Source organism: Protopterus annectens, chromosome 12.part0 (assembly GCF_019279795.1).
Source record: "Protopterus annectens isolate FY-2018-M chromosome 12.part0, PAN1.0, whole genome shotgun sequence".
NCBI classification, from domain to species: domain Eukaryota; kingdom Metazoa; phylum Chordata; order Ceratodontiformes; family Protopteridae; genus Protopterus; species Protopterus annectens.
In genome coordinates this window covers 481,880,550-481,907,861 of record NC_056746.1, presented here as the reverse complement: position 1 = coordinate 481,907,861, position 27,312 = coordinate 481,880,550, and the positions used below count along the sequence as shown (strand labels likewise).

Genomic DNA, 27,312 nt, shown 5'->3' with positions numbered 1-27,312 from the left:
TGCATGCAAGCTTTTATACCTACAGGCTAAGTTTAAAAAAAAAGGCATTTTGGTGTTTGCTAGAAGAAGAAATAGAATTTTCTGTAACATGAATGACTATGGTAAAGTGTCAAATGACTGTTGAACCAAAAGGAAATTCCTAGGCACTGTGTCACTGGAAAAGATTAAAATCACTGAAAGGTACATGTAACAATGTACAGAAAAGTAGCAATGACACCAAGGCTACCACAGCAATGAAATACACATATAGCAGTGACAACCAAGTGACTACAATAAAGAAACAGTCAAACCCACCCCCATAGACAGCACAAGGAACAAGAAACTAAGGGTAATGCTGCTTAACGCCAGAAGTCTTAACCTCAAGATGCACGCACTCGAAGCTCTCCTCAGTATGGAGAACATTGATATCTGTGCAGTGACAGAAACCTGGTTCAAGGCTCCAGAGAGCACCCCAGCACTACCAGGCTATACCTCATATCATGCTTTTCAGCTCCAAAACCCGGACCGAACCACAAAAGGAGGGGGAGTTTCCATATTTATCAAGGATATCCACACCTCCAGGTTAGTGGCATTGCACGAAGTATTGGAGACCATCCATGTGCAACTAACAGTGGGCAAGACTGCTTTTCAGTTTATGGCATCCTACAGACCACCCTCTCAAAGTCAGGAATCCCACTCAGCTTTCCTGAAAACATTGGAGAACATGAAAATCTCTCCGAACACCATTATATTGGGTGACTTCAACTACCCAAACATTGACTGGGAGCACTACTCAAGCCCCAGCACCTTAGCCCAAAGGTTCCTGGAAATTCTAAACTCAAATGCTATGGAACAACTAGTCACCACTCCCACAAGAGGGGACAACATACTAGACCTGATCATTACCAACATGGGGACTCTATTCTCCACACCAGAAGTATATCCCTCATTGGTAAGATCAGACCATAAATTAATTTCACTGGATGTCCACATCCCGACCCCACCTCCAGCCCAGAAAACCACAGTGAAAAACTTCTCAAAAGCGAACTTCTCACTTCTCAAAACCGAAGTGGAATCCTTCAAGGCCCCAGGGCCAGTGGAAACTACAGCCCAAACTGCAGAATCCTATATAAATGCATTCTACGGACATCTCCAGGAATGCATGGATCATGCTATCCCAAACAAAACCAAGACCCAATCATCCAAAGGCAGGAGTCCAGTCTGGTGGACCCCTGCCATAAATAAACTGTACAACAGAAGGAGGAAGCTACTACATGATAGAGCAAAATCCCTAATAGGGAAGGCATCTCTGATCAGTACTAGCAAAAAATTACGATCCCTCATAAAATCCTCCAAGGCCAGCTTCAAGAGAAAAATTGCACAGGGCACCAAAGACAATCATAAGGCTTTTTTCAGTTATGTTAGGAACCTGGGATGCAACTCCCAGACTTGTTCTGAGTTGATTCTAAACGACAAAAATACACTGAACCCACAGACATCGCCAATATCCTGGCAGACAGGTTCAGTGCAAACTTCTCCACCCCCCCCCCCCCAAAAGAGCAAGTATCAATTCCGGCAGAGGGCTGCCTCCCAAACATCTCTGATGCTCAGGTGAAGGCTGTCCTCTCCAAAGCAAAAAACACTGCTTCCATGGGACCAGATGGCGTCCCAGGTTGTGTCCTACATGAACTCCAAGAGGAACTAATCCCTCAAATAAAACAGCTATACAATCTCAGCCTCACTACAGGATATGTGCCCACAGAATGGCGTACAGCAACAGTGGTCCCACTCCACAAAGGTGGAGCCTCTACGGGCCCTGAAAACTATCGCCCCATAAGCCTGACTAGCTTAGTCTGCAAGGCTATGGAGAGGATCATCACGGAGCTCATAAACAAAGACATTGGGGACCTACAGACACTAGATCCTACCCAGTTCGGCTTTGTCAAGGGCAGATCCTGCCTTTTGAACCTGGTTGACTTCTTCGAAACAGTCACCAAAGCCATAGATGAAGGGAAGGAAGTCCACACAGCCTATCTGGACTTTGCAAAGGCATTTGACACAATACCCCACTCGGGTATCATAGATAAGCTATCCAGCTTAAATATAAACCCCTATGTCACTAGATGGGTCGGAAACTGGCTCAAAGACAGAACCCACAGAGTGAGAGTTACTGGAGCTGTGTCAGACTCGAAACCGGTCACAAGTGGCATCCCACAGGGTTCTGTCCTGGGACCACTCTTGTTCGGTATATACTTTTCCGAGGTACAGGCAAACGTGGGAGGACTATGGCTCACCAAGTTCGCAGACGACTGCAAACTGGGCACCATAATCGACTCTCCAGCTGACACAAACATCCTTCAAAAAGGTCTCACAGAGACAGATAACTGGTGCCAGTGCCATGGTTTAAAGCTAAATGCCAAAAAATGTATAGTCATACCCTTTGGCAAAAACAATGTGCCCACAAATTACCACATAGGCGGAAACCCATTAAGTACAGAGAAAGTTATTAGGGACCTGGGGACCCAAGTTGATAGCAATCTCTCCTTTGAAAACCACATTGCCAAAGTGGTTAGAAAGACCTTCTACATAGCCCACCTCATCACAAAGGGTTTCACATCTAGATAAAGAGAGGTAATCGTGCCCCTTTATTCATCCCTCATCAGGCCCATCATAGAATACAATGCCCCTTTTGGGATGTACCTTACCCGACACCTGCAGCAATTAGAAAGACCCCAAAAGTATCTCACCAAGAGGATCAAGGGTCTCAAACAGATGCCATATGCTGCTCGGTTAAAAAAACTCCAGCTCTACTCAGTTGCATACCGCCTACTTCGAGGCGATCTATGCCTGACATACAAAGCTATGTCAAATCCAGAATTAATGGACATGCTCCACCTCAGTAAATCTAAATCTCTTAGAGCCAAATGCTTGAGGGACTTGAACCTCAGCACAGAAATAAATAGAACTTGCTCGAGGGACAGGTTCATAACCCAGAGGCTCCCTTCGCTCTGGAATAGAATTCCAGTTCATGTGAGGCAGAGCACCTCACTGAATCTCTTCAAGAAGAATCTCGATAGGTGGATGGGGGATCATAGGTTTGTCCCAGGGATTACTCCCGTGTCACTATTAGACAGAGGCACAGTAAACTAAACCTTAAAAAGGGCACAACATACTCAAATCAAAGGGTGGCGTAAGCCATACAGAATCGGGCTAGGCTTATAATTGCCCCAGGGTAGGTAGCCTAGTATGAACCTATGAACACATGTTACAGTGGCAGACAAGCCAGCTCAGCCGAGAAATACGTGTAGCAGTAAGAACCAGGCCATCACATCATATAAACACACATATAATACTTATAGCCAGGACATCAGACCACACAAACACATATGTAACACTGAGAACCAGGCTACCATATCATAGAAAAACACATGTAAGAGTGACAGCTAGATTACCACAGTACAGAAACCCATATGTAATAGTAATAGCCAGGGCATTACAGCACAGACACACACATGGAACAGTCACAGCCATGCCACCTCTGCATGTAAATACATATGTTACAGTGATAGCCAGGTCACTGCAGCACAGAAACACACATGTAACAGTTACAGCCAGGCCATCACAGCACAGAAGCACAGATGTAGTAGGGACAACCAGGCCAGTACAGCATAAAACACATATGTAACAGTGACAGCCAGGCCATCACAGAACTGAAAAGCAGATGCAGCAATAAAAGCCAGGTCATCATTGCACAGAAACATGCATACATTATTAACAGTCTAATTACCACAGCACAGAAACAAGCATATAGTAGTGACAGCCAGGCCACACAGCATACACTTGTGTATAGCAGTGACAGCCAGAGCACACAGCATAGAAACATGCATGTAGCAGTGACAATCGGGGCACACAGCATAGAAACATGCGTGTAGTAGTGACAATCAGGGCACAAAGCATAGAAGTTTGCATGTAGTAGTGACAATCAGAACACACAGCATAGAAACTTGCATTTAGCAGTGACTACCAGGGCATACAGTGTAGAAACATGCATGTAGCAATGACAGCCAGGGCACACAGCACAAAAATATATGTAACAATGACAATCATTTATTTATTTATTTACATTTGTTAACTGGGGGTAGTATGTACCCGCAGTAGTGGTGCTGTGGTAGCATTGTCATCTCACAATAAGACGCTGTCTGGTTCGATTTTCAGCTAGAGCGTCTTCTGCGTGGAGACATGCGTGAATGGGCGTACCTTCTTGGAAGGTTGTGCATCAGGGCTGGTAACTCGGCACGTAAAAATCAACTACCAATCATTAGTGGACCGGAGTTCCGCTGTGGCGACCCCTAACTGGGAAAAGCTGAAAGACTCAACTGAACAACTCAACTGGGGGTAGTATACTAATCAATATATTCTAATTTCAGGCTCAGCCTGGGTGAAATACAGAACATTTCACAAACAAAAAATACAGAAATGTCAGCAATAACAGAGTAGTTCAGAGTAATTACTTAGAAAGAACTGTGTAGACACATTATAGTGAGCAAGCACAGTGCAATGAACAATCAAGCAGAGTATAATGTACAGTATATACATTAGTTTCTAAAGTGGGTCAATCTTCAATGAATTTTGAGAGAGGAGAAGAGACTCAGTAAAGAAATAGGTTAGGTGATACATACTGTGTTGAATCAGGAACATTTGGCTTGGATGGAGAAGTGCTTTTTGAGTTGCATTCTGAATTTGGAATAAGTGTTGATTTTATTTAGGTTGATGGGGAGGGTTTACTAAAGAGTAGGTGTCTAAAATGAAAGCATGTGCAGTGCTGTGGAGTTTGGTCACAGGGGTAATGTGAGTTTGTGTGGCTTGGGAGTAGTCTCAGGTTGTATGAGGAGGTACATATGTGGAGCTGGAGTAGTTTGTAAATTTGAAATCCTAAAAGTAGGTTAGATCTTTGTTTTATGGGTAGCCATTTGTCTTTTTCTAGGGTGATACAGTGATGCCCATAGAGAGACGAGTTTGTAATAAATAAATAAATAGATGGTGTTAGAGAGAGTCTGTAGTGTGGAAATGTTTTTTTCTTGGAGGCAGAAGCAAAAATTGGGAGTCCATATTCAAGTTGAGAAAGGAGTCCTCCTTTGCCAATAGCTGCTCTGCATGGGTGCCGGAACCATAAAGCGAAGGGTGAGGGGCACCCCCCACTTCTGCAGCAGATCCAGCAACTTGTCTTTTCAACTTACATGTAAGGAGGAGGAGGACCCGCAGTCCCGCACCAGTGCACCCGTCCCGGTCACAATCACACAGTATACAATCACTCTCCGACCATAGGACAAGGGGGAGGGAGAGCACCCCCCCCACACTTTTACAGCTACAAGACCATGGAATTTTCCTTTAAGCAGGACCCATGTGGGCATTCCATGCTAACGTGAATTCAAACAACAGTGCACGGAAAATGTTCACATTATTGCTGCCAGAGTTATCCATGGTAAGAAGTGCTTTGCAACCTGTTACTTCAACAATTACAGTTGGTGATGCACCTAAGAATAAACAGGGGAGAATGGTTGTAGGTTAAGGACAGTAATACTGGAGCCCTTCATGGTGTAATACTAGGATATCTCAACGTTTTTTTCTAATCGAGCGAAAAGCCTTTTAACTGTAGGGCTTTGACATATTTGCTTATTGTTATTATTTTTATTTTATCATAAACATAGAAATGTCGGAGGAAGCAAAACAGGGACCAAATTGCGGGCATTGTATGTAGTGATGTAGACTAAACATAGCCCCTCCCCCCCGTGCAGACTGTGTGATTACTCCTTTCCTGTGCACTTATTGATAATTTAAATTTATAATTTGCAGTTGTATTTTTCACTATTAAATTAGTGAGTCAGCTAAATATTCTCTAGGTTATATGGAAAAGAGTAAAGAATGTTCTGCATTGAATCAGATTCTTCCCATATTACACATTTTTATGGCAAAGTGATACTTGTTTGTGTCCCATCTGGTGGTATTTTTTTTAAAAACAAGGATTATTAGAAAATAACATTAGAAACCGTGATATGTTAAAGAAGAGTTTATTGTGCAGAACTGTTCGAAGACTGTGTTGAAATGTGTATAAAAAAAGAAACTTTGTATGCTCTGTGTTGAATGGTGTATTAAAAAAAGAAACGTTGATGTATGCTTTGTATTGAACTGTGTATAAAAAATATAAAAAAAGAAACTAATGTATGTTTAGTTTGGGTCAACATGTTTCCAGGCTGGAGTTTACACTAGCACTGCAGTTCATTTCAGAGAACACTGCACATGGTTATGAAGTGGTTATTTTGCTGTCTTTATGTGTTATGCTGTTAAGGTAACTTATTTTTGTTATAGTTTTATTTTTTGGGAAATGCACCTCACATGGCAGCAGATGGATTATGTATGCAAGCTACCAATGTGGGCTTTTCACTTCATCTCCTGTAATGCTTTCTAGCATCAAGAAATGTTTGGTTTGCATAGCAGAAGGTAGTGTTTATTTTTTGTCTGTGCATGGGAGGACGCATTGTCATGTATCAGACAAGCTGGTTGTAACAGAATTTGCATCTGTAGCAGAATGGCGGGTAGTAATTTAAAGATATATTACATGATGACATTCTGATAAAACCAGGAATGCGTATGCATTTCTTCTGCTTTTAAATACTTGCAAATTATCTGTAGTGCATATGATGCACTATATTTTCAGTAGAGATGTATACACATTAGTAATATTTTCAAATTGTATGCCTCATTGGCAGAAATAAACAAAAATATCTAGTTTTTAGAAATAGTAGCAGTTGCCAGTAGTGGTCATCTAATACTGTATTTAGTTTGTGGTGTCTGGAATTCTCTCAACTTGATTGCTGTAAAATCACATTTTTTTGCAAACGCCTTGAAGTTTTTAAAACTAGAACTTGGATGTTAGCATTTCACTGTTCTGATAATCCTAAATGGTGACTAAATATTTACAATAAATAAATCACATTGCCACTGGCTTCTACAGCAATAAAAACTGAAATGTTGTGAAGGATATGTAGGTAAAGAACATGGGCAGAACAGCAATATAGTGATTGTTAGAGGTATGCATACATATAAAATACTTAATTTACAACGTATTACTTTGTATGTTATTCTTGGGAATCTTTATTCTGTTTTGTAGTGTCTTTTTTACAGGTTCATAGTTTTATACTAGGCTAATGACCACCAGGTTGTCTATAAGCTTAACCATGCAACCCAACCCAGTTTTGTCCCAGAGTGCCCTGGTCACCTATATGGTAGGGGGATGTTAGGAGGTAGGTAAGGATTATGTTGGAAGTATATTAGTTTGGAGATCATTTTACATGCTGTTGACCACTGTCCATCATAGACATGAGGGGGGAGGCAGACCAGGGGTGAAAAGCAATTTCCTGTCCAGTGATCAAGGCTGCATTTGAATAAGATCAAGGATGAACTTTGTTTTAAGTGAATGGGGAGCTTATTCTATAGCGCCAGGGACCCTTTGAGATGCACACCAATCTCTCCAGCTTGTTCTGTTTCTGTCACAGGCAAAGTTCAGGTTCTTAGAGCTAGTGTTTCTGATGCTATTCATTTTGTGGATGTACAATAGTTCCATCAGAGCTGGATCCGTGGGTGCCCTGTATGCCATGCATATATCGTTTCTTAGTAACCTGTAGGAGACTACAGAGAGAGGGCCTTAAGGCGATCTGTGTATGACAGTGTATTCATGCCCTGGATTCTCTAGTGAGAAACTTTTGAGGACGTTATGGAAGTGGCTGGTTATGTATGTGACAAAAGGGGCATTGTATTTGATGATGCATATGATAAGGGCTGAGCAGAGTGGTGTTATAACTTCTTTTGACCTGGATGCCCTACTCTTGTGTATAAGTTGGGTGACATAGAATGTTTTTCTTCTTGTCTTGTTGGGTCAGTTTTTAAGGGTGTTTTATTGATGGAGTAGATAGCTTGGGTGGACAGTTTTCAAAAAGGCACTATAATGCCTTTCTTTGCATTGAGCTTTACACTGTGGCTTTTGCACCAGTCATTTTTATTTGTGCTAAACCCTCTTGTAGGATGCTGATGTCACTGGGAAAATCTGATAGCTCCCAATTTGCAGTGATCTACAAACCTGGTAAGCCAGAGGTCTTTGACATTAGCCATGACTTCCAAGAAGTATACGCCAAAGAGGAGTGGGCCTACCACAGAGCCATGGAGTACTCTTCTGGTGACTGGCATCCTCATGGAGGTGGTCTCACTGGTTCTGACTTCTTGGGTCTTGTCTGTGAGCCAGCTAGCAGTCCAGTGAGTTATGTAGTGATTTATGTCTAGTTCAGAGAGTTTGTCAGTACTACCAGAGTGGCGTATTGTATCGAATGCCTTGGCCAGGTCCAGATAGGCAGTATGGACTGTTTCCCCTTCATCTATAGCCTTGGTGACCTTCTGAATGAAGTCTACCAGGTTGAGTAGGCAAGACCTTTCCTTATCAAAGCCAAACTGGGATGGGTTTAGTATCTGTGGGTTGCCAATTTCCTTGATGTTGATTTCCATGATAATTTGTTCCATGGTTTTGTATACTGGACTTGTCAGACTGGTGGGTCTGTAGTTTCCTGGGTCAGTTGTTGGTCCACCCTTATAAAAAGGGATGATTCTTGTGACTCTCCATTCACCTGGCACATAACCAGTTTTGAGGCTGTAATTAGTGTCTTACGTGATCCCTACTAGGCCATGTTTTAAGCTATTTTGGAGGCAACAGGGATACTGTGGGTGGCCCAGTGAGGCAGTGTTTATGGCCTTCATGAATGTGGCCAGTGGTTAGTAATACTTCTGTGGTGAGAGTTGCAGCTAGGAATGTAACTACTTATAGAGAAGTAGTGTTATTAAAAGGGATATGTTAACAGAGTTAGTACGTACAGCCAAATTGTATAAGTTATGCTAAATTAATAATTAGCCTGGAGTGTTACATGTGCAAAGTCAGGATAAAAAATAAGTGTCTATTGAGAGAGATTTTGAAATGTTTAAGATTGCTTATGGATCTAATACTATGCGGAAGGGTATTCCAATTTTTAGCAACAAAGTAAAGAAAGTTGCCTGCTGTCTTTGTTAGATGATCGAAAAGTATGAATGTTAGAGTAGGGCTATAGAAGATTTTTTAGGGGAGGTACATTGTCAGGATTGTGCAATATTTTGTGAGCCATTATTGATTAACTGGTTATAGTTCAAAATATGAGGTAGTTCCACCAAGAAAGATTTTTTAACCATTGACAGTGATGGGGTGAATGTGTGGAATCAGTTGCAAATTTGGGAATCTTCTTATAACATGATTCTGTAAAAAATTGCCCTATTTAGATCACTAAGTGCCCCTCTCACCCTCCAACCCCCAGTCTTTGACAGCTTCTGGTGCCTATGCTGCTTTGGCTGCTTCATATAGAAAAGGGGAGATCTTTTTGGTCCATTCAGAACAGGAGGGAGTTTATTTTGGCTCTCACTTTGTCTATGCAGAAATGGAAGTTTATAGACTGGTCAAGCCATAATCCTAGGTATTTGAAGGTGGAAGTTACTTCTATAGAATAGTTGTGTAGGTCAAAGACACTTAAAGAGTCAGGTGCTTTGTGAATTTTATGTGGAGTTCCAAAAAACATAGTTTTGGTCTTGACTGTGTTGAGAACTAGTTAATGGTTTATGAGCCATTGATGGAGCTTATATTAGTCTGACTGGAGTTGGCACTGAATGTTGTTGTGAGAGTTAGGGTTACTACCTGTCCCACTTTGCGAGGGACAGTCCCTCTTTGGGCAGTTGTGTCCTGACAAATAATATTACAAATGGCAAATGTCCTGAGATTGTAGGACATAATTATGTCCTATATTGTATGTAATAGTTGAACACAGTTCGGCTTTGTCAAGGGCAGATCATGCCTCCTGAACCTGGTGGATTTCTTTGAGACAGTTACTCAGGCTATAGATAAGGGAAAGGAGGTACACACAGCTTACCTTGACCTTGCTAAAGCATTTGACACCATTCCCCATTCAGGTATTATTGATAAGCTCACCAGCCTGGGCATAAACCCTTACGTCACAAGATGGATCGCAAACTGGCTCTCAGACAGATCCCATAAAGTAAGAGTAGCGGGATCTATGTCCGAATCCAGACCAGTAACGAGTGGTGTGCCTCAAGGCTCTGTTCTGGGGCCCCTCCTGTTTGGCATATACTTATCAGAAGTACAGGCAAGCACGGAAGGGCTGTGGCTGACTAAGTTTGTGGACGACTGCAAACTGGGTGCTATAATAGAGTCTCTGGCCGACATGGAGATCCTCCAGAAGAGCCTAAATGAGACTGATGCATGGTGTGAAAGCCATGGTCTCAAGCTAAATGCAAAAAAATGCGTAGTAATCCCCTTTGGAAAAAACAGAGTACCTGCAAACTACAACATAGGAGGTAATCCCCTGAAATCTGAAGAAGAAATAAGGGATCTAGGGACCCAAGTAGATAGTCAGCTTTCCTTTGATAACCATGTTGCCAAAGTGGTTAGAAAATCCTACTATGTGACCCATCTGATCACGAAAGGGTTCGCATCAAGATCTAAGGATGTAATGGTGCCCCTCTACTCTTCCCTCATCAGACCCATTATTGAGTAGAATGCACCAATTGGAATGTACCTGGCAAGACATCTCCAGCAACTGGAGAGACCACAGAGGTACCTAACCAAGAGGATTACTGGCCTCAAACAGTTGCCCTATGCAGCACGATTGAAAAAGCTAAGACTGTTCTCTGTTGCATACCGCTTTCTCAGAGGCGATCTCTGTCTAACGTACAGAGCCATGTCCAACCCAGAATTGCTGAACATGCTCCATCTTAGCAAAACCAAATCTACTCGAGCTACACGCTCTAGGGATATAAACCTCAACACAACAATGAATAGAACATGCTGGAGGGATAGATTCCCTTCGCAGAGACTTCCCTTACTATGGAACAGGGTCCCGATCTACATAAGACAGAGCCCCTCACTATCACTCTTCAAGAGGAAACTTGATGAGTGGATGGGTAACAGAAAGTTCACACCGGGGATCACACCAACAGCACTACTAGATAGGGGCCAATGGTACTAGCTGCTAGTACAAGGGTCTAGGGAACTACTAAAGGGGCGATGAATACCACACATCGTGGCTGGGCTAATATATATGCCTTCGGGCAGATAGCCCAGTACCAACCTATAAAACATTTATTCTGTATCTAAAATACCTAAATGTTATAAGAAACAGAATAAGCAACTAAAATGCTACAAGAATAAGCTATTATTTAGGCAAAAAAGTTAAGTTCTATCCTTTGTACTGACCATGGGTATGTGTCGGCCTGTAAAATCTGATGTTTGTCCTGAAAATATCCTACTTTGGCCATTTGAAAAGGTGGCAACCCTAGTGAGAATGACCTGATCAGTAAATGACCATGTCATCAGCATATAGGATAAGACCATGCTAAAACAACACTGAAACACACTTGTAGCAGTGACAGCCAGGCCACCACACTGCAAAAATACACATGCATTTATAATGGCTAGGCCATCAAAGCACAATAATATACATGCATCAGTAACAACCAGACCATCACAGCACATAAACACACAAGTAGCAGTGACAGCCAGGCAACCACAACACATGTAGCAGTGACAGCTAGGCCAGTAAAGGACAGAAATACACATGTAGCAGTAACAGCCATTCACCACAGCTCAGACCACACATGTAAGAGTAATAGTCAGACCACCACAGCACAGAACACACATGCAGTATTAACAGACAGGCCATCACAGCACTTAAACAGACAAACCACTCAAGCACAGAAAGTCACAGCTATGTAAGTAATAACTTACCATAACAGTAATTGTTCAAATGACCACTAATGCAGTAGCATTATATATGGGTTATATCCTGCATTGGATATGACAGTCTGCCAACTTCCAAAGCTTCAGAGCACTTCCACACACCCAAACCATTAGTCAGCTCAAGGTGAGCTGAGCTGTCTAAAATGCCAGGTTTGGGTCCCAAGCATTTCAGAGCTTTCATGCCAAATGAGAGATGGAGAATGAGCCCTGAGAAGACATTGCTAGGAGCAACAAAAACATTAATGTCCATACTCTGGAATAAAAAAACACACCAAAAACAAAGAAAATGGAGGACAGGAGCTGCTAAAGCAGCACTGATCATTGGAACATCTGCTGTTACGGTAAGTTTACGTACACCACTGTACTATGTTCTTCACATTGATCTCAGTTGCAGTAGCCTAAGCTATAAGAGTAGGCTACCATTGCTTAGAATATCTGGAAGGAGAATGGTCCAGGACCCCCTGGAGAATGGTCCTAGTAAATCCTGACCTAGACTCAAAGAAAGAATCTATCTTGTAGTACTTTGTATAAGTATCTATAGAGGACCAAGTTGCTGCTTCTAGAATACTTCAAGAGTTCAGCCCTTTTCAAAAAGCCACAGAAGAAACCAAGGTCCTGGTAGAATGTGCCTTCACCCTGCCTGTAATAGTTTTGTTGTGGTGGGAATAACAAAAGGAAATATCCTGAACAACCATTTGGAAATAGTCTATTTTGACACAGGTTGTCCCGTCTTACCTTCACAAGAAATAAAAAAACTGATAGGAAGTTATGAAAGATATTGTTCTGTCAAGATAGTACCTCATTTGTCTGTGAATATCCAAGTTATGAAGTATCCTTTTCCCTTATTTTCTGGTTCATTGAAGAAAACATAGAGATGGATATTTTGGCTTAAAGTAAAATCGGATATCACTTTAGGCATAAAAAAGGATCTGTTTTCAAGTAAACCCTGTCTCTGTGGAAAATGAAATAAGGTTGACCCACCATAAGAGCTTGCGACTCAGACAGTCTTCTTGCACAGGTTAGAGCAACCAGTAAAACTGCTTTCCATGTTAAGAACCTCAAGTCTGCCAGATGAGTTGGTTCAAATCCAGCATGCATTAGTTCCTATAACACAAAATGAAAATCCCAAGGCGGAGCCACCAGTTTTCTTGGAGGCCTCTTATGCAATACCCCTTTCAAAAGCATTTTGACATGGGAATGCCTTGAAGGAGGGAGATCCATGAACAGACATGCTGAAATGGCTAACAAATGCACTTTGACAGAGGAGTAAGACAGAACATAGGAAAGTAACTCACACAAATATTGTAAAACCAAAGAAATGCTAGCCCTGGTTGCTGCTTGTGCTGTTGACACCAATTAGAAAACATTTTCAATTTACTAATATATGATTTTCTAGTGGCAATTCTTCTTGCCTCCTTTAGTACCTGCTGCATGTCCGCAGTAAATGGTGCCTAAAGCGATTTAAGACCCTGTCATCCAGGCAGTCAGTTAAAGTTGTTTGGTATTAGGATGTTCCCCTGTTCTTGTGTGAGTAGATCTAGTATGTGAGGAAGAGTGTGATAATTCCCCCTGGACAATTCCAAAAGAAGGGAGTCACCCCAATGATCTTGGGGGATTTTTTCTGAAACTTCAGAAGTACCCTGGACATGAGTACAAATAGTTGAAAAGCACACAGAAACATTCCTGTCCAAGGAAAAGAAAAGGCATATGTCTTCCAGGCCTTATTTCTTTGAGTACTGGAGCAGAATTTTGCCAGCTGATTGTTCAGAGTTTTGGCAAAAAAGGTCTGCTTATAGAGCCCCCTACATACAGATCAAATTGTGGAAGACCCCCAATTTAGTTTCCATTCATGAGGGTCTACCTATGTCCTGCTTAGCTTGTCTGTCACAGTTTTGCTTCTATGGAATGTAGGAGGCCTTTAGCATAAGATTGTACTACTGTTAAGCTATATCCCATGCAAACATGTCTAGTCTGCAGAGGGGGTAAGACCTGGTTCTCCCTTGCTTGTCTATGTACCACACCACTGCGATAATATCTGCAACAACATGAAGTGGTCCTGGGGACCAAAGATGATTCAGAGAGTTAAATTCCTTGATGAGGACCAGAATGTCTTTTATATTTATGTGCTTGTTTCTATCTTTGTTGTCCCAAATATCTCACAATTTTATCCCCCTTGACACTGCTTCCCAAGCAAAGTCCAAGATGTCTGTGATGACTGACTGCTCTGTTGTAGAAGGGCAAAAGGGGAGACCTGGATTCAGGGATATCTGTTGTCTCTACCAAGTGATTTCTCTAATCATAAATCCCAGAACTGGAATTTGAAAAGATAATGGGTGTTGGTGCTGGGACCAGACAGACTTCAGATACAACTGTATCTGTCTCATGTGGTGTCTTGCCAGACATATCATGTGAATCATAGACACCATGAAGACCAGATCCTGAAGGATTCCCTTGCGGTGACCAAAGTCTGAGTGTAAAACCCCTGGAATAGATCTAAATTCTGCTTATTTTTCCTGTGGAAGAAAAGCTCTTTGTACTCAAGTGTCTAGCAGCCACCCCAGGAACACAACCCTGTGTGATGGAGGCAAAAAAGACTTTTGAATGTTGTCTTGGAATCCCAGCCTGCATAGGAGATATCTCACTCAAGTAAGACATTCCTGACACTAAGAAAAGACTCAGAAAAGATAAGCAAGTCATCTAAATATGGAAAAATATAGATACTCTGTAGCCTGCAATGTGCTATAACGGCTGCTAGACACTTGGACCAGTGGATAACCCAAAAGGAAAGGCAGAGAACTGATAATATGATCCAGACACATAAAACCTTAAGAAATGTCTGAAGTTTGAATAGAAAGGAGTGTGAAAATAAGCATCTTTTAAATCTAAAGTTACCAAAAAAAAAAAAAAAAAAAACCTCAAATGGAGAAAAAGGGCTAAGAGGTTGTATAGTGACAGCATTTTGAACTTGGGTACTATCATATACTAGTTTAGGAAGGACATTTCCAGAACTGCTATCAAGGCATTTTCTTTCTTTGGCACCAAAAACATTTCTGAATAAAAAACTTTTTGCCAACTGGGAAGGAGGAACTTTATCTATTACCCCCTTTAAAAGTAAGTGCTGTAGGGCAGGTGGAAACAGAGGGGATTAGTCTTGCAGATGTGGAATAGTTCCCCGCAAAGGAGGGATTTCTTTCTACTGCCATCTGTAACCCTGCTGAATTAGTCTCAGAACCCATTTATATGAAATAAGCTGTTGCCAAAGAGAGAAATGGATATTCAGACTTTTTGAAAGGGATAAGGAACTACCAGGGTGGGAAGGGAAACAATGTCACTTACCTAGTCATTCTGACTTATTTGGCTGTCCTTTGTTTGGGGGGCGGGAGTCCTACTTTCATTTTGGAACCTCCCTGCCTTTGCTTTTTAAATCTTCACTTACCATTATTTTGCTGAATCTGTTTTTTTTTCTTCCCAAAATTGAATGAGAGAGCAGAAAAAACCCTTGGAAAATTTGGAGAAGGAAGGCTGAAAAATCTGAGAGATTCCCTGTATCACCTTACCCTCTAATTACATTTTTTGAAAATCTCTGCAACAAAACGTCCACAAACTAAACCTTTATCCAAAGGTGAATTCAAAATTTCATTTTTTACATCTTCTGGTAGGTTTTGAGAATGCAGCCAGCCAAACCTCCTGAACACAGTTGCAGTGGCAACAGCTCTGGATCTACTATCTCCAGACTCATAAACACACTTTAAACAATGAATAGTGACCTAAGAAACAGGGGAAACTAAAGCACACAAAGCAAATTTTTCTCACAAGGCATGACTGCAGATAAAAAAAATCTCCATTAGTCAGGATATACTTTAAAATTTGAGCCTGACAATTCAAAATTCTAAAAAAATTAAAGTTGCAGAAGTATATGCTTTTTTACCCAACGTTAGCAACTGCTTTACCCTCCCTGTCAGAATAGGAAGGATTAGAATTAACAACATACTTAGCAGCAGCTGGATTGACTAAAGCTATAGTTGCTGGGTCAGGTCTGGATAGGAATTTGAAAGACTGAAGAACTCTGTACATTCTATCTTCTTTCTTAGGTGCATCAGGTTGGCTATCATGGGAAACCACAGGTTGTGACAAACATCCTCCAATGCTGACAGCACTGGGGGATGGGAGTGGGAGTGGAGGTTCTGGGCATTCCATTTGTAACATTTCATAGTATTTTCTGAAGGACTGAGAAACCTCAGTGTTTTCCCACTAAAAACAGAGGCACATTCTGAAAACAGTCTTAGAGAAAGGGACTCCTTGGCAGGGAGATTCAGAAAACAAGCTCTCCTGTGAGTCTGAATCAGAATGCTGAGAAGAACAACCTGTATCTGTCCCTTCACCTTCCTCTTCAGATTCAATTTCTTGAATATCATGAGAAAAAGAGGAATCCCTTTTTTTCTTACCAGAAACCAACTGATAAGAAGGGTCAATATCCTGTACCAGTCCTTGAGACAGACTTAATGAACGACCCTTGTCCAGTGAAACTGGAGCAGGAGAAGTTACGTGTTAAGTTTTCTGTTTCTTTTTTAATGAGATAATTAGGACAAACAGGATTTTTAATGGTAGGAATAGCTTCTCCAAGGATGGGCACAACATTCTGGCTAAGCAGTGGTACCTTCCTTGCCCCTTCTCCCAATACTGACAAAAGTGGCTCTCTCTTGCTCACTGAGGGGACCTCTATAACAGCAGAGGATGTGGCTAATCTCCAGTCCATAGTGGCAGTATGGGCAACACCAGAGGGATCCGAGAAAAAAATAAGTGGTCTGAGGTACAAGCTTTGGCCACAGCAGAGTCACCAACTCTGGCTGAGGCAAATTTTTTTTTCTTTTTGGGGCTGGAAGAAGGACTGAATTTGACAGATAGTGTGTTCCATGGTCAAGATGAATAGTGCCTATTTCTCTTGAAAACTAAGCAGCACAGGCCGGTGAAATTTCAAAAGAAGTATAAAGCCTCTTTTCACAGTAAAAAGAACTCTAATGCACTTTACTATCCTCCAAAATAAATTTAAACAGTTTATCCACAGAAGAAATGATTTTATTATGTTTGAATCAACTTTTAAACTGTCAAACAAAAAGTGCACTTCCATTTAAAAGAACAGCAAAGTCATGTGTTCATAAAAACACATATTCCCAGCTTAAAACATACTTTCCAAAACAGGAAGGTAAATTTAAACATTAAAAATAATATGTGGAAGGTTTTCCCCAAAGTGAACTTATCTTTCCAGCAATGGAACAGCACAAGTAAAGCATCAATCCTCAAAAACTTGCAAAGGAATGCTCTGTTAGGTGTCAGGAAAGCTATGGAGAACTTCGTGCCCAAATCTGTTCTTTTAGTCATCTCATCTCCAGCTGACTAATGCTTTTAGTGCTCAGAAAGTGCCCTGAAGCTTTGGAAGCTGAATGGCTCTTATACTGTATGCAGGGCATAACCCATATAGCTTAGGCTACTGCATCAGTAATCAATGTGAAGAACATCACAGACATTTACCAGTGACAGGTGCACTTGAAAGCTGTTACACTGATACTGTGTCAAAGCATAACGTCTTTGAGTAAGAACATGGATGCATCATTGTTTCTCCTAATCTAACACCTCTGGTCTGACATATCTCATCTAATACAAAAGGAATCTGAACAGCACCTGGGGTACAACAGGGAACACTAAGTGCTTGAGAAAACAGGTTCCCTATGCTGTACCTTGGATTAGATGGACATACTCTAGATAATACAGTTTCAGACTTAGTAGATATCTCTTACATTCACATTTTTAGTTGTACTATTTACAGGATCACAGTTACACTCCACAGACACCTGAGGAAGACATTTCTGGCCATGGCTATGAAGTGCAAAACATGGCTGGTACATGCATTCTAATGTTCCCCAGCAGGAATGTCTACAGTCCTGACTGGATGCCAGGAAATCATCAGCTACAGGAACAGCGACAGGATCACTGGGTCCCAGGAGTTCTACGAGGGCACAAATCTAATACATTTTATTCAGCTGAATTCAGAAACTTTTAAAAGGCTTATTTGCTGAACAATACTGAATTCTGGCTTCATGGCGCAGAGGGATGGAGCCCTTACTGCAACCCAGGTGACTGGGGTTCAATTAGCGGCCCCCAGCCAGGCAAGGAAGGGGAGGATTGAATGGGTGTGGCCTGCTCAATTCTCCCAGGGGGTGAAAAGGACTGCTTACACTCAGAAACAGAAGGAGCTGGTACTATTTATGGGGTGGAGACTGTGGAAACCACTTCTCATTCTTCCCAGGGGAGCAGGGCTTCTTGGAGAGAAGGCCCTTTGAGGAAGTAAGGGGGACTGGCTCTGCAGTCAGCCCACTGAATTAACTCCATGTGCTATTATATGTGCATGCTGGGAGTTAAATGGCTGCCTGCATGATGGCCTCTAAATACTGACTCTCTCTTCACTGTGATGGAGAACTGATAGTTGCATTACTCAGGAGCAGGACAACAAGACTCGGCAGGCAGCAGGGGCAAACATACAGAAAAGAAAAAACTCATAAAGTAATTGCATGACTGCTAACAAGGAGGAGAATATACTATCATTCATTTGTAGATTTTTAAACTTCTTGGAAAAAGAGGCCATGCAAACACTAGCAAGCACCTGATGAGTTTAGAATAATGGGCCATCAAGTCAGGTTAGAACAGGATTACTCTAAACACTTGTTTGGAAGAAGTAAAGCATTGGTATCCCTATTAGAAAAGTTCAAAAACTCTGGGTTTAAGACTCCAGTAATGGTACTTTTCCTTACCTGCAGTAGAAATGGAGAGATACTAGATATGCTTCTGGCATGCCAGTCGAGGCCACTGTGCTACTATAGGTATCATTCCTGTGCCATATCAGAGAAGAGCAACTCTAGCTAACCTCAGAACTATCAGAAAACAGAAGGATTACAAGACTAGAAAGAAAAAAGTTTGGCAAGTGAAACCTGACATATTTACTGGGTCCTAATCTTTCCCTAACACTGAAACCTGCCAGATCCAAATTCCCACCAGAGGAATACACAATATAATCCAGACAGTGTGTGCAGCGATGCACTCCAAATCCATTCAGGGTCAACAATCTATTCTACCCCTCCCCCTGCAACTACAAAGTAATTTTTGCAGGGTACAAGGAGGTGGAAACCTGGTAATCGAGACTGGGGCTGTAGGATGGTATTATTAGACGAAAAGGGATTCCCACAAGGTGGTCTGTGGATTTTTGGCAGCTAGATGACATGGAGATAGAGCTGCCTTTTACCTTTTGTAGTGAGTACTAAGTTAACCTTACTCAATCTCACTAAGATACTGACATGGAATCTGAGGGTCTGGAAAACCCTATGAGAAGGAAAAGGATTCTAGTAGTTTTAAAGGGGAAACACTACAAGGTAATAGTCCTTCAGGAGACCAAATGTATCTGTCTGTATGTCTGTCTATCTATCTATCTATCTATCTATCTATCTATCTATCTATCTATCTATCTTTCCTTTGTTAAATGGGTTAGTTCAACTAGGTTAGTAGCCTCTTTTCAGGGAGACCCAGGGTAGCATTTTATACTACTAGGGGAAATTTGGCCAAGGCATCAGGGCACTTTATCTTCTCCTTTTCATGGGATATTTTACATCCACCTGAGTTACCACTAACTCAAGCAGATGGGACCTCGGTTTAACGTCTCATCTGAAGGATGAATTGAAAGTATGGTGAGTGTCCAAATGCTGTACTTTATGAAATGGGGGGGGGGGGGTGGAAGATATAATAGATTACCTAAGCATGTTGTATGTTATTCTGGCCTGGAATACATTAAAATTGCAAAAAGATAAAATAACTAAAGGATAACAAAAATAAGGTGGATGATAAGCTAAAGAAAGTAAAATTATATTGTGCAATATGTATGGATCAAACATGGACAGTGGATCTTTCTGGGCTAAGTTGCACTTTCAGTTAAATCAATCAAATTCATGTATTTATCCATTCTTAATTTTGAGTGGATGGTTGATGTAATGTTTGTGAAACAGTCAGAAAAGCATTTGAAACTGAACTATAAGCCATAGGCTCAAGCTTCAGTTTAATTGATGGCCAGAGATATCCCCGTCTCTTAAACTTTGAAATGTTGATGTATAACCCATATTTTCATCTACTAGCAGCCTGAACTACATCTGAATATTGTCTCATTCTGCAGGAAAGTCATTTAAGCAAATATACACTGCCTTTGCACCCACATGATCACAGGATGACGACTGGCACTGTATTTTAACATATAAAATATCAGAAGTGTGAGACACAATAATGAGAGGGTTGGCACTTTGAAAATATACTCTGGTTCATGCAGATTAACAGCAAATTCCAAAACTTGTTAAACTTTTCAAGCATTTTTTGCAGATGGGACATTGCTCCCCTGCTCTCCTCACACCCCGACACTTACAAATATTAACTCTATGGGTGCTGTACCTCAATACTCCAAAATACTGTAATCTCAGAGTTAGTATATATTCCCACATTCATATTTGCTGTTCCTCAGTTCCCAAGATCACAGCTATGACCCTTGAACACTGAACAAGCATCTCATCTTTGTGGTACTGTGGGGAAATTATAAACTGATTGGAACTTCACTCCTAAGTACTTGAACTGAATAAGGCACAAGGGGAGACAAGTGAATCTGTGAATGGTGTTCTGGCTTCAGGAACAAGTAGGACTGATGCTGCAGGCATTAGAATGTTCAGCACACAAAACATTTCCAGGCCATTGAAACCTGCACACCATCCCCCAAAATGTGCTCCTTTAATAGAACTCTCCAGTTTTGGTCCAAGAGAAAGAAAACAAAGAGGCAGAAGGCAGTCAGAAATGTGGGATGCTTTCTTCATCCAGAGCTCTACTTACTGATTCAGCATTTTGGTGAGTACTCCTAACTTATGAATCTGTCTTTATAGAGCTGTGGTGCAGGAATTAGTAAGACAGAATGACCAGTTCAATTTGATGGGGAGGTTGTCCAAAGGGAAAATTCCTTCCATAACAGTAGCTTCAAAGGATGACTTAAACCTAGAGACCATGTCTGACTTGTAATTCCTTACAAGGATATTCTGAGATGAGCTCATAACAGCTGCACAAATACCTTCTGTAGTAACATTGTAAAAAGGCCATGGTTACATAGATAGCTTAGAAAAAACATACTTTGGGAAATAGTTGCAGGATTTTGCTATAGTTTTTAGAACAGGAGGCAATGTAATTTCAAAACCAACTGAAAGGCATTTCTTGGCAACTCTTCTGTCTTCACAGCCCTTGGCAAAGGAAACAAAGATCATCTTTCCTTATGGGTTTTCTCCCATCCGTATAGCACTGTCTTTGTACAACCACACAATGAAGTAGGTACTGTACTTGGTTAGAATGTTTTGAGAAAAAAGCTGATTTAAGTTTTTCTCCATGACCACTTTAGGCAATAAGGAGGATTGGTATAAAAAAAATCTTTCTTTAAGAAAGACTAGCTAAGAAAGACTTGTTTATATAAATTGCAGGTCAAAAATTAACCTGGGTGAAGGAGTTCATGCTGCAATGCTACAGATACTGTTTTTTTCATGATAAGAAAGTTAAAGTTTGTTGAATCTATAGGATCAAAGGGAGGAAGGATGATCTTCTGTATAATGTAATTAAACTACACAAGGGGGGGCACAATGGAGCTTCTTGAATATAACTCTAAAGCCAGAAAGAAACTTGTATTTTTTTTAAGCTTCCCTCCAACCGAGGACTTAGCCTTATGATTTTTCAAACCTGCACTCATTCATTCTGCAGTCACAGGAGCCATGAAATCATGGTTGAGGTGAGAGACCTACTGCTGACTTGTTCCTACCTGGGAATCTTCCATGAGCTCATCCACTTGTGGTGTGAGTTAGGCAGGAAGCAGGTCAGCCTGCAGGTCCTGCTGGATGGCCAACCCTCTCTCTCTCAAGCAGAGGATCTGGCTTCCTTGAGGTAGCTTTTCTGAGCTCCACTATAGCTGCTCTCCAAGGGGACACATGCCTTCTCACATTGAATTCCCCTCAAATCACTGTGTGACTTGCACACAGCAGCACCGCGCATTAGACTTGAGCTCCAGTGATCTTCCCAGTTGGTGTAACCTATATGGTGAGCCAGTTACCCCCCCCCGCCCCGAATGGGCAAGCTGGCAAAAGCTAATTACTCCCATTCTTCTCTGCCAGCTTATACAGGTGTCTGAGACACTCTTTGAGCTCAGGTCTCCTACAACGCAGTCGTGGTTTTGGACCTCTATGACATTGAGCTGGCAGAAAAAAAATGTCTTGAACAGTGTCCTAGAATCACCAAGAATGATGTCAAAATGTAAGCAAAAGATGACAGACTTTTGAATATTTGGCTAAGTTATTGGGTGTGGCCAATGTCTGCCAGCTAGGAGAAAGTGAGATGGAAGACAGTCCCACCAGCTTCACCAAGGATGAGCTACACATTTCTGAATAGAGCTTTTGTATAATGATTAAGGCTTTTTCTGTGCCCATAATGCCCTTTTTGAGCACTGTCAGTCTACTCAATCTGTCAGCCTTGCTATTACAAATTCACATATGGCAAATATTATGGTGCCAATCAATGCAAAGAGGCTACACAAGTTGCCTTTCCTTGAGGCTTTCTTGACCTGAGAAAATGTGGACAATTGTGTTGTCACTGAAACTTGGTTGGAGAACAGTGGCAACATTCCCTCTTTACCTGGCTTCTCAGCCTACCACTTTTTTAGGCCTGCAAGTAAAGATAGCAGTAACAATTTTAGTGGTGTGTCTGTCTATCTGAAACATACTCATCACTAGACAAACTGACCAGGACAATCACCTTGAACTTGTTCATACCTAATATCAGCAAACAAACCTTACAGTATATCCTGGCTAGCTGCAAAACTCTGTCCATGGCAAATGCAAATCACAAAACATATTTTAATAACTTGTGGTTGCTCTCCATTACCTAAACACCATCCTTTTAAGGGACTATTGCCCCTCCATAAATGTGGATACCCATAACTCTACAAATAAATATCCTCAATTCTTCTTTCACATTATTATTGCAGCCTCAGTTAATTAAATAGGACCCTGCCAAACTAGAGGCACCACAGTACTTAACCTCATCCTCACACAGCCCCTGTCTGCTCCTCACCCATTGTCATGCCCTCAATGGTCAAATCAAATCACTGAATTGTTTTATTCATGATATGATCCCAGTACAGATCAACAACCAAGCCAACCATTGATTTCTCCAATGCCAATCTCCTTGTGTGTGATGATGATGTGAGATGGTTCAAAAGTCCAACACCCCTCAATGACCCTATAGCAAAAACTGTCGCATACACCCAAGGTTTCCATTCCCATCTCAAATATTGCATGGAAGCTTATGTTCCTATTTGCCACAAATACAATGCCAAGTTTGGAAACAAAGCCTGTGGTGGAAAAATAAAAAGCTCGTAGTCCTAAAGAATACTTAAAAACGTAGCTTTTTAGAATCATTCTCATAAAAGCTTGCAAACCTACAGCACCAAAGAGTGGTACTAAATTAAAAATTTGGGTGGCATTCTACTGGCATATGACTTTACTTTCATCCAATTGGCTCATTCATTCTGATGGAATGGGAGCTAAGTATTCCTGGCCTAAGGGGGGAGCCCTACAGCCCACTCATCTCTTCTAGGAATCCCATTGGTCTTTATTTTCCTGGTGATGTCAGCTGATAGGGAGTGGGCCAGCTTGCTGGTCCTGTGGGGGTGGCCTACCCTCTCCTTTGGGAGCTTCTTTCTTCCTATCAGCAGCTCCTTCAAGCTTGTAATCACTACCTCCTGAGGTCCTGGTGGGGAGTATGCTTCCGTATGCCAGTTTCCTCTTAACTGCATAGTGCAAATGCTCAGATGGCAGGGTGGGACTAAGCTGGCTGGAAATTCCACAAGCTGAACATCTAGTGCTCCTTCTAAGTGTCACCTGTGTGGCAACCAGAGCTACCTCCCTCCCACAGAATGGGTGCTGGCTGCATCTGTTCACTTCCGTTTTCTCTGGCCAGCTACATACAGGCATTCAAGCTGCTAGTGGTCACCTGCAGAATAGTCAGGGCTTTCTTCCTCTGTGTTATGTATCTTGAGTAGTGACATCACAGCCTTGCTATACCTTTTACCCTCTGATAGGATTTCTTACAAACTCATGCAGATTCATTGACTGTAATTAATGATAAATACCATTACTGTTTAAACTATATGTGCATCCTCAGTATAAATGTCTCTCCAAACACCATCATATTGGGTGACTTCAACTACCCAAACATAGACTGGGAACATTACTCAAGCACCAACACCCTAGCCCAAAGGTTCCTTGAGTTCATAAACTCAAATGCTATGGAACAACTAGTCACCATTCCCACAAGAGGAGAAAATATACTAGACCTGATCATCACAAACATGGGGACAAAATGCTCCACACCGGAAGTATATCCCTCATTGGTGAGATCAGACCATAAATTAATCTCACTGGAGATCCACATCCCGCCCCACCCCAGCAAAAGACCACAGTGAAGAACTTCTCAAAAGCAAACTTCACACTTCTTAAGACTGGAGTGGTATCCTTCAAGGCCCCCGAGCCAGTGGAAACCACAACCCATGCTGCTGAAACCCTTACAAATGCCTTCTACGAGCACCTCCAGGAATGTATGGATCAAGCAATCCCTAATAAAATCAAGACCTTTTCCACCAAAGGCAGGCGCCGGTCTGGTGGACTCCAGCCATAAACAAACTCTACAACAAGAGGAGAAAGCTACTACATGACAGAGCAAAATCCCTAAATGGGAAGGCATCTCTGATCAATACTAGTAAAAAACTACGATCACTCATAAAATCATCCAAGGCCAACTTTGAGAGAAAAATCGCTAATGACACAAAGACAATCATAAAGCCTTCTTTAGCTATGTTAGAAACCTGGGTGGAAACTCCCAGATATGCTCAGAATTAGTCCAAAATGATAAAAAATCACTGAACCCACAGACATTGCCAACATACTGGCAGACAGGTTCAGTGCAAATTTCTCCCTCCCTCCCCAAAGGAGAAATATCTATCCCACCAGAGTCTAGCCTCCCAAACATCTCAGATGCCCAGGTGAGAGCTGCTCTCTCTAAAGCAAAAACACAGCATCAATGGGACGGACGGTGTCCCCGGCTGTGTGCTACGAACTCAATGAGGAACTAAACCCACACATAAGGCTGCTGTTTAATCTTAGCCTTACTACAGGATCGTGCCCAAAGAATGGCGTCTGGCAACTGTGGTCCCACTCCACAAAGGCGGTGCTTCTCGGACCCTGGAAATTACCGCCCATAAGCTTGCGAGCCTTGTCTGCAAAGCTATGGAGAGGATCATAATGGAACTCATAAATAAAGACATTGGGGACCTACAGACACTGGATCCTACCCAATTTGGCTTTGTCAAGGGCAGATCCTGCCTCTTGAACTTGGTCGACTTTTGAAACAGTCACTAAGGCCATTGATGAGGGTAAGGCAGTTCACACAGCCTACCTTGACCTAGCAAAGCATTGACACAATACCCCACTCGGGCATCATAGAAAAGCTCACCAGCTTAGATGTAAACCCATATGTCACAAGATGGGTTGCAAACTGGCTCAAGGACAGAACACACAGGGTTAGAGTTGCTGGTGCCATGTCAGACTCTAAGCCGGTCACGGCGGTGTCCCACAGGGCTCAGTCCTGGGCCCCTCTTGTTCGGCATTTATTTTTCTGAAGTGCAGGCAAACACAGGGGAGTGTGGCTGACAAAATTTGCAGATGACTGCAAACTGGGCACCATAATTGACACTCCATCAGACACAGACATCCTCCAGAAAGGTCTCATAGAAATGGATAACTGGTGCCAGAGCCATGGCCTTAAGCTAAATGCCAAAAATGTATAGTCATACCCTTTGGGAAAAACAAGGTAACCCCTAATTACCACATAGGTGGTAATCCATTAAACACGGAAGAAGTTATCAGGGACCTGGGGACCCAAGTTGACAGTAACCTCTCTTTTGACACTCACATTGCCAAAGTGGTTAGGAAGACCTTCTACATTGCCCACCTGATCATGAAGGGATTCACATCCAGATCAGGAGAGGTCATTGTACCCTGTACTCTTCACTTATCAGACCAATGATTGAGTACAATGCCCCATTGAATGTACCTTACCCGACACCTGCAGCAGTTGCAAAGACCCCAAAGTTCCTCACCAAAGGATAAAGGGGCTCAAACATATGTCATCTGATGCCCGACTGAAGAAACTCCAGCTCTATTCAGTCGCATACCGTCTGCTCAGAGGTGATCTGTGCCTGACATACAAGGCCATGTCCAACCCGGAATTAATGGACATGCTCCACCTCAAAAAATCCAAATCCACCAGAGCCACGAGAGCAAGAGACTTAAACCTCAACACGGATATAAATAGGACGTGCTGGAGGACAGATTCATCACCCAGAGACTCCCTACACTATGGAACAGAATCCCAGTCCATGTGAGGCAGAGCCCCTCACTGACTCAGTTCAAGAGAAATCTTGACGAGTGGATGGGAGATCGTAGGTTTACCCCGGGAATCATCTCTGTATCACTGCTGGACAGAGGCACAGCAAACTAATGGGTATAGTATTCTCATCCTAAGGGGTGGTGAAAGCCACACACACTCTGGCTAGGCTTATAAATGCCCTAGGGCAGATAGCCTAGTATGAACCTATGAACCTATAAGAATCACATCCCAGCTCCCCATCCCCTGGCAGTTTGTTTGCCTTGCACATGAGAACATCTTCCAAGAGAAGAAGTCATGATTTTGGTACTTTGCTGATGAAAAGATGCCTATCCTATGCAGGGATATGTTAGTAAATGTTTGCGATGCAGGAGTCACAGTAGAAAGACCAGAAGAAAATGCTGAAGTGCAGGAAACTAGATCTGTATGGGCAAATAAGGACTTAGGCTTAAGAATAAAAACTTTGTAATCAGTGGAAGCAGAGGAAAGGCACAGAATAGCCCTTCTGGTCAACTCTGTGACAGCATGTCTCTGTTGTTGTCACTGGATATAGGAATAAGGGAGAAATATCCCAACGTCTGTTGCTACAGGGGAGGCAAATGGGGCAAACCTTTTTCCTAAATGTTATTGTAGCGGTTGAGTGGCTAAGAAACTACTCATGGGGCATCAGTATGCAGCTGAACAGTCTGTCTTCTAGGTAGTTGCATTCCCATGGAGGGTAAACAAAAACTTAATGAACCTGAAGGTCCAGGCTCCCATTTTTAGGGCCTCTGTATAAAGAGGCAGGAGTGAGTGTGTCCTTACCTGTTAATGTTTCACCCCCTTGTCATGTTGTCTGACTGGTAGTTGTCTGACATTGAAAAATCCAATTCTGCAGAGCCTGGAGAGGAAGAAAGTCTGATCTT

The 27,312-nt window shown here is 42.1% G+C and overlaps 1 protein-coding gene across 4 annotated transcripts in view; it reads right to left on the bottom strand.

The window, feature by feature from the left end:
• Nucleotides 1–27,312, bottom strand: part of LOC122816649 (IQ domain-containing protein E-like) — a 292,142-nt gene that overhangs the window by 141,531 nt on the left and 123,299 nt on the right. The window lies entirely within an intron of this gene.